The following is a 9,877-nucleotide window of genomic DNA, read 5'->3' on the forward strand; positions in this document are numbered from 1 at the left end:
GAATATATAGTAAGATATGCTTTATCACCAGATGTACTATATGAATGAAATATTGATAAATTATCTGAATATTAAATATTAAATCATTTTCAAGAAATGAATTATGGTTGCTAATATTTATGAAAACAATAGAAAAACAGATTTTCAGGTAGTCTATATTCTAGTTACAAGTTTCACCGACCAACCAAAAGGTTGGTGGAATCATTATCTTTCACATGAACAAAGAGTAAGAATATTAACTCAATATTAATGTGATGAAAATATGTAAGAAATAAAAACAGAAGATGGTCAACCATTAGAAAATGTTGCTAATACTTTAATATTTATATTGACTAAACATTTTCTAGATGATCCTATTCAATTTAAATAAAGAAATGGTGATTTGTTAATCAATTTAAGAAGTCCTCAGTTATTTGATTTTAGATGGTATAAAAATGTATTTCTAACTAAAGCTATAATCAGAAATGATTGTCAATGATCATATTGGAAGGAAAAATTTATAACCGGACTTCCTTATTACTTCGCTTAAAAGATACGAGAATCATTAGTAAAACTAGATGGTATTATTGATTTTATTAATCTCATATATGGCAATATAATAACTACTATTAATAGAACTAGTCTAATTATGTGTAATGATCTAAGATTAAAAAAAGTAAATAGATAAAGAAAAGAAATTTGCTAAGAAAGAGTTAAGTACATTTTGTGAACAATTTGGTTATACTTCATTATTAGTCTCATCTAGAAGATAGAAAAAAGTGAAAAGAAATTATAAAAATTACCCAAATAGAAAACAAAAAATATAAAAGGCCTTATAAAAAGATAAAAGATAAACAAATATACAATAAAACTATAAAAAAAGACAAAATTTTAATAAAAAGAGAAAACAAATACTTTGTTATAAATGTGGAAACGTTATTATTCATTAAATTGTAAGGTTAAAAAATAAAATAATGAATTAGATATACTTGAAACAGTAAAAGAAAAATTATTAAATATTTTTATAATAGATTTAAGTGTGGAAGAGGAAAGCTATTCAAAAGAATAGGAAATTTATCAATTAAAAGAATCAAGCCTCTCAGAACAATATTTAGAAATTTGAAAGTTTCTAATATTAAACTAGAAGTTTCAAATGAACAATTACTACAAGAAATTATATTATTAAAAATGGATAAAAATATTAATACACCCAAGAAAGAAAAATGAGAAAGTTTAGCAATAATTATTAAAAAAGAGTCAGATAATTTCATAAATATTCTTAATAAAATAAATTTTCAAAAATAGTATACTGAAATAACTATCTTTATTAACAAAGAATTTTCTTTTACAGTCATTGCTTTATTAGATACAAGAGTAGATTTAAACCGTATACAAGAAGGAATAATACCTTCAAAATATTTTAAAAAAACAAAAGAGACATTATCTCAAGCTAATAGAGCAAAATTAAACATAAACAATAAATTATCAAATGTAAACATTTGTAATAATGGAATTTGTTTTAAAACAACATTTATATTGGTAAAAAATATCAACACCAGAGTAATATTAGAAAATCTATTCATTGCCTTTCTTTATCATTCCTCTGTAACAGAGGAAGAAATTTCTACAAAAATATTAGGTAAATAAGTTTAATTTAAATTTCTATTTCCTTCAATTTCAAAAGAAATTAATGTTTTAAAAGGAGTTTCATTAATTAAAGAAATTAAATTTTTAACAAAAAATAAGATTAAAGGAAAAATAAATAAATAAATTTCTTAAAACAAGAATTAAGATATAAAAGAATCGAATAACAATTAAAAGATTCATTATTAATTCAAAAAATTAATAACTTTAAAATTATAATTGAAAAAAAAAAGTATGCTCCAACTTACTTAATCCTTTTTTGAATAGAAAACAATACATAGTTGAATTACCCTATGAAAAAAATTTCTTTGGAAAGAATATTCCTACAAACAACTGCCATCAGGAAATGCTCCTTAGATCACTGAATTTGATTCTTCTTCCTCTTGCTCCAACTGGAAGAGATGATCAACAACTGAAATTTTGCTTCATTTCTTATCTTGAGCCTCCAAATCAAATTTTTGAATAAGCAAGATCCAACGAATCAGCCTAGGCTTGGCATCCTTCTTGCCAAAACAATAACGAATTATTGCATGATCAGTAAACACTGTCAACTTTGTACCAATGATGGAAGACTGAAATTTGTTACAAGCAAATACCACATCAAGCATCTCCTTCCCAGTTGTAGTATAATTTCATTGAGCTTCATTCAATGTTTGCCTTGTATAATAGATGGCTCTAAACAGTTTGTCTTGCCTTTGTCCCAATACTGCTTCAATTGCAAAGTCACTTGCATCACACATGACTTTAAAAGGTTGACTCCAATTAGATAAAGTCATAACTGGTGCTAAAATTAGTTTATCCTTGATTGCATTGAAGACTTGCAAACAAACATCATCAAAGTCGATTACAACATTTTTTTCAAGAAGATTACATAAATGTTTAGAGAGTTTAGAAAAAATCATTTATAAATCTTTTATAAAATCCCGCATGTCCCAAAATACTTCTAATTCCCTTCATAATCTTTGGAAGTGGCAGTTTTTTATATGGTTGCAATTTTAGCTCGATCAACCTCAATTCTTTTAGATGACATTCTATGTGATGACCTGCTTTTACGTGTATTTTTATTGAAGGGTTGTTTTTAATTTAATTAATATAGTGGTTTATTTATTTTAAATTATTGTGTTTTAAATTGGTTTTTAATTTATTGGATGTTGTGTTTAATTTATTTAGTCGTTTTACGATTTTTAATATCGTTTTTAGCGGATCTGTTTTGGTTTCCGGAGTGAGGATTGGACCTCATTTCTTTTCCCCACCTTTTCTTTTTTCTTTTTTCCCTTTTCTCTTTTTCTCTTTTCTTTTCTTTTTGTTGAACCCAAGATTTCAAGTTTTGTGTAATTATATATTTACACATGAATTTTGATGATAACAAATGAATTCAAAGAATAAAGAAGTCGCAAACTCAAGTTGTCTACACAATGGAGTCAAGCACATCAAGGAAACAAGCATGAGCAAGAAGGGAACAAGTTCACATTAAAATTATAGAGTAATGTTGTAAATCTCTTCAAAATTCGAAATTAGGATTAATGCTCAAAATTAATATTTTATCATAAAGCATTAAAATACATTTTTCACACGTGCATGAATATTTTTGAAAATTAAATTTGAAAATTTTGAAAGATGATTGATTGTCATCTTTTACATGTACATGCCTTGATTAAAGGGTTGAACTTTGAAAATATTAAAGATGATTGATTGTCATCTTTCACATGTGCATATTTTATTTGAATATTTTCAAAAGTGATTGATACTTTTTTGGACTTATACAAAAGGTAGACGATTTTGTTTGAAAAATTTGAAAAGTAAAGTGTGCTCATTTTGTCATATGCAAAAAGTAAAAGATTAGGTTTGAATTTTTTGAAAAGGAAAATGTGCTCATTTTGTTATATGCCAAAAGTAAAAGATTAGGTTTGATTTTTTTGAAAAAGTGAATGATATTGTCTTTGACAATTGAAAAAGAAGAATCTTTTATTTGAATTTTTTGAAAAAGTGAATGATGTTGTCTTTGACATGTGAATCTTTTTAAATTTGAATATGAAGTCTCATATGCCTATAAATAGATCATTTGAGAGCTTCACATTTACAACACCAAGAGCATACAACATTCATTCAAAGCTTTCATTCTCTCTTCTCTAAGTATTGAGCCTTAATCCTTCTTCATTTTGAGAGATATAGTTTGCGCTGTATTGTTCTTATTTCACTCATTGAGGAGTGTTTTCTGATAACCTACTCACTATCAGCTTTTGTATAAGAAAAAGGGTGTGTATAACCCTTGTGCGTGTAGAAAATATTCTACACCGGGAATAGTTGAATCACCACGTGTAAGGTGATTGCAAGTGTAGAGGGTGTTCTACACGGATCCTTTGTAGCGGTGTTGTTCAAAGGTGTAATAGGTTTCTATCTCCACCTGAAGGAGGTTGAATAGTGAATTTGGGAATCCTCAAGGGGTAGCTTGAGGGGAGGACGTAGGCAGTGGGGCCGAATCTCGTTAACATACTGAGTTTGCTTCTCTCTTACCCTTACTCTTTATATTTTTTGTTATTTTATATTTTGTTTATATTTTATATTATATATTTGATTTATAATTGTTATTTTTTTAATACAACTCAATTCACCCCCCTCTTGTGTTAGTCATCTGGGCAACAATTGGTATCAGAGCTAAGAGCTCTATAATAAGATTAACTATCTTTTGAGTTAAGATCTTATGGCTAACATTGCAGCTTCATTTGGTGAAGGTCAATCTAGCAGTCGGCCTCCACTCTTTTGTGGAGATAATTACTCATTCTGGAAAGTTAGAATGAGAATATTTCTTCAAGCTCAAGGTAGAGAAATCTGGAAATGTATTGTAAATGGACCTTATATTCCAACAAAAGTGGTTGATGGAGTAAAGGTAAAAAAGGAAGAAGAATAGTTTGATCGTGAAGACGATAGACTTTATACTTTAAATTTAACTGCTATGAATTTATTATATAATGCTCTTAATGGAAATGAATTTAATAGAGTAATGAATTGCGCTACGGCAAAAGAAATTTGGGATAACTTGGAAGTTACTTATGAAGGAACTTCGCAAGTCAAGGAATCAAAAATTTATATTCTTACTCATCAATATGAAATGTTTAAGATGAATGATGGTGAATCTATTTCTAGTATGCACGCTCGTTATACTAATATCATAAACAGATTGACAGCTCTTGGCAAAGTTTATTCCAAGGTGGAGATAATAAGAAAAATTCTCAACTCTTTACCAAAACGTTGGGAATCAAAAGTTACAGCGATTCTTGAAGCTAGAGACCTCAAGAAGCTCGAAGTCAATGAACTCATCGGGTCACTTATCACCCATGAGTACACATTGAAAAGAGGAGAATAAGAAGGAAAGCCAAAGAAGAGCTTAGCACTTAAAGCTGTTCCTCGTGAAAGTGAAAGTGATGAAGATGAGGAAAATGACGATAAAGATGAAAAAGTTGCGATGATAACAAGAAGAATTCAGAGGTTCTTGAAGAAAAATATAACTCCTCTAAGGAAATCCTTCAAAAAGTTTTCTAAGAAAGATTCAGGTAAAAATGACACTTTAATTTGTTATAAATGCAATAAACCTGGTCATATCAAACCAGATTGTCCTCTGCTAAAGAAAGATCGAAACAAGGGCAAGAAAGCAATGAAAGCTACATGGGATGATGATTCAAGTAGCTGAGATAGTGAAGCAAGCAATGAAGAATCAGCAAATCTTTGTCTTATGGCTAAAGATGACATTGAGGTAACAAATTTTGATAATATTGAAAATCCTTCATATGAAGAATTGCAAAATGTTTTAGAAGAAGTTTATGAGGAATTTGAAAAATTGGGTATCAAATATACTGTTTTGAAAAAGAAAAATTTTTCTTTAACAAATGAAATTGAAATTTTAAGAAAAGAAAATATCATTTTGAAAGATGAAAATCTTGAATTGAATAAGAAGAAAACCGATTTAGAAAATATTGTTGAAAACTTTACGAATGGAAAAAGAAATTTTGAAAAACTTCTTGGTAGTGAAAGATGTGTTTTTGACAAGGCAGGTTTGGGATATATGCCAAAACAAAAATATAAACCTTATAAAAATTTCTTTGATAATCATTCTACATCAAAGACTAATATTCAAAATTCTTTTCATAAAAATAATTTTGTCAAAAAAGGATATTATTATAATCATTCAAGTTTTTCATATATGTCACATGCTATTTGCAATTTTTGTAATAGAAATGGTCATAATTATCATACTTGTCCTATTAGAAGAAATCATACAATGACTATTAGGGCCATATGGGTACCTAAAAATCTTGTTTCTTCTAATACTAATAAATAAAGGACCCAAAGAACTTGAGTACCAAGAAAAATTATTTTAATTATTTTTATAGGTATGCATGAAGTCTTCCACAAGCAAAAACAAATGGTTTTTAGATAGTGGATGTTCAAGACACATGACGGGAGACAAGACTAAGTTCTTTGATCTTAGATCTAAAGAAGAAGGACACGTGACATTTGGAGACAACTCGAAAGGGAAGATCGTGGGAATATGTAAAATTGGTAATGAATCTTCTCTCATAATTGAAGATGTTCTACTTGTTGAAGGTTTAAAACATAATCTTTTGAGCATAAGTCAATTATGTGATAAAGGATTTACAGTTATTTTCAAAATGGATAAATGCATTATCTTGAATGATCATGATTGTAATATTTATTTTATTACTTTTAGAAACAATAATGTTTATACAATCGATTTTGAAGAAATTACTTCACAAGATGCTATTTACTTTTCAGCTCAAAATGAAACTAGTTGGCTATGGCATAGAAGATTAGGTCATGCCAATATGGAACTTATTTCCAAACTTTCAAAAAATGATCTTGTGAGAGGTTTACCAAAAACAAATTTTCTTAAAGACAAAATTTGTGATGCATGTCAATTTGGTAAACAAACAAAAACTTCTTTTAAAACTAAGAAATATATTTTCACTACTAGACCATTGCAACTGATACACATGGATCTTTTTGGACCAAATAGAGTTGCAAGTCTAGGAGGAAAATATTATGTATTTGTTATTGTTGATGATTTTTCTAGATATACTTGGGTCATCTTTCTTGCTCATAAAGATGAGGCACATAATGCCTTTACCAAGTTATGCAAGAGAATTCAGAATGAAAAGGGCTATACTATTTCAAGTATCCGAAGTGATAGGGGAAAAGAGTTTGTTAATAAAAATATTGAAATATTTTGTGATGAAAACGTTTTTGTGCATAATTTTTCTGCTCGAACTCCACAACAAAATGAGGTAGTAGAGAGGAAAAATAGATCTCTTCAAGAGATGGCAAGAACAATGCTCAATGAGAACAACTTGCCTAGTTATTTTTGGGCCGAAGCGGTAAGTACTGCATGTTATGTTATAAATAGAGTTATGCTAAGGTCTAAGTTAGATAAAACCCCCTATGAGCTTTGGAATTAGAAAAAACCCAACATTGGTTACTTTCATGTATTTGGATACAAATGTTTTATTTTGAATGACAGGGATAATTTAGGCAAATTTGATGCAAAATCTGATGAAGGTATCTTTCTCGGGTATTCTACTAATAGTAAAGCTTATAGAGTATTCAATAAAAAGACTTTGACTGTACAAGAATCTATGCATGTAGTATTTGATGAATCTAATTCTTCACTCTCTAAGAAATCTATTGATGAAGAAACAGGAGGTATAAATAATACGGAAAGTCTCAATCTCAACAAAGAGAAAACAATCGAGGAAGTTCAACATGGAGCCATCAGGAAAAATCATCAAAATTTAATACAAGATGCAACCAAACAGTGAAAATTTGTGAAAGATCATCCAGTGGAACAAATTTTGGGAGAACCTTCACAAGGTGTAAGTACTCGATTATCTCTTAGAAATATTTGCAATCATACTGCTTTTCTATCTCAAATTGAACCTAAAAATATTGATGACGCACTTCTTGATGAATCTTGGATTCTAGCTATGCAAGAAGAGTTGAATCAATTTGAAAGAAATGATGTTTGGACACTTGTTCCTAGACCCAAAAATCATACTATTATTGGAACAAAATGGGTTTTTAGAAACAAGAAAGATGAGTCCGGAGTCATTACTAGAAATAAGGCTCGACTTGTAGCCCAAGGTTTTAATCAAGAAGAAGGAATCGATTATGATGAGACATATGCACCTGTCGCAAGATTAGAAGCTATTCGAATGCTACTTGCATATGCTTGTTATAAAGATTTCAAACTTTTTCAAATGGATGTTAAAAGTGCTTTCTTAAATGGTTTTATAAATGAAGAGATATATGTTGAGCAACCTCTAGATTTTGAAAATCATATTTCCCCAAATCATGTTTTCAAACTCACAAAAGCACTATATGGACTTAAACAAGCTCCTAGAGCTTGGTACGAAAGACTTAGTGGTTTCTTGATTGAAAAAGGTTTTTCAAGAGGAAAAATCGCACAACTCTTTTCATTAAATATGAAAATGATAATATTCTTTTGATTCAGATTTATGTTGATGATATAATATTCGGTGCTACTAATGAAAATATGTGTCAAGTTTTTGCTAAGACTATGCAGGAAGAATTTGAGATGAGCATGATGGGAGAACTTACATTCTTTCTCGGATTGCAAATTAAGCAAGCAAAAAGTGGGACATTCATCAATCAATCAAAATATATTAAGGAATTACTGAAGAAGTTTGGGATGGAAAATGCTAAGGAAATTGGAACACCAATGAGCCCATCAACTAAACTTGATAAAGATGAATCCGGTAAGCCAGTTGACTCGAAAATATATCGAGGTATGATTGATAGCTTATTATATTTAACAGCCAGTAGACCAGATATTATGTTTAGTGTGTGCTTATGTGCACACTTTCAATCATCTCCAAAAGAATCACATTTAATTGCAGTTAAGCGCATTCTTAGATATCTTAGTGGTACAATTAACCTAGGGTTATGGTACCCTAAGCACACATATTTCGATCTAATCAGTTACACAGATGCAGATTATGCTGGCTGTAAAATAGATCGAAAAAGCACTAGTGGAGCATGTCATTTCTTAGGTCATGCACTAGTTTCCTGGTTTAGTAAAAAAACAAAATTCTGTTGCACTATCTACTGCTGAGGCAGAATATGTTGCTGCGGGTAGTTGATGTGCTCAAGTTCTCTACATGAAGCAACAACTTGAAGATTTTAAACTTATGTATAATCACATTCCAATCAAATGTGATAATATAAATACTATAAATCTTTCAAAGAACCTAATACAACATTCAAGAACTAAGCATATTGAAATAAGGTATCATTTTCTTCGAGATCATGTGCAGAAAGGCGATATAATATTAGAGTTCACAAACACACACGATCAATTAGCAGATATTTTCACAAAACCTTTACCAGAAGATAGATTATGTATGATCAGAAGAGAAATAGGTATGATGCATGCTATGAATATCTCTTAAAAGATAGACCAGAGTCAATAAAAATAGAGATAGATTTTTTAAATACTTTTAAATAAACTTGAGATTCTTAGCCTCATGTTTGAGACGCTCATTCTCTTCATACAATATCATGTCATTTTTATCCATAGGAACCGGCAAGCGGAATGAAGAATCTAATAAAGATTTCAACTGTTTATTCTTCCGCCGAATGATTCATTCCCTTGTGTGAGACTCTTGAACAATTCGTTGAAGTACAACAATTTGTTCTTTGAGCTTTTCAACTTCATGATTTTTGTCTTATAGCCGCTGAGAAAAAGCAACAATAGAGGAAGAGTAGCGAGTCCCAAGACTCACCAAGTCATAAATAGCATCAGAATCTGACTTATTAGTCAGATTACTATTTTCTTGCTGCAACATGGCACCAATGGCAGCTGCAGAAAGGACAGGAGGTTGAGATGCAGAATGCCTCATGGATGGATCTAGAGAAATGTTAGAAGAATGAGCCATTGAGAAAAGAATAGAAGGCTTAAAACGAGAATGTTGAAGGAATGCAAATGAGTTATAGAGATGAGAAGAAAACTTGATACGGATTAGATGAACTTCAGGACTAATTTTATAGAGATAGCATAAAGAATAAGACAAACTATTGTCTCTTCAAATCTTATTTAGTCAAAAGAAATACAAGATATGTTGGACACACATTGTCAAAAGTTTTCTTACTAACCCAGCGAGATTAACAGTAGATTGTCCCTATTTTTCTAGTAAATGATGAACCTCTGCTGTTATCTGCCGAT

The sequence above is a fragment of the Carya illinoinensis genome, chromosome 4, assembly GCF_018687715.1.
Source record: "Carya illinoinensis cultivar Pawnee chromosome 4, C.illinoinensisPawnee_v1, whole genome shotgun sequence".
Lineage (NCBI taxonomy): Eukaryota > Viridiplantae > Streptophyta > Magnoliopsida > Fagales > Juglandaceae > Carya > Carya illinoinensis.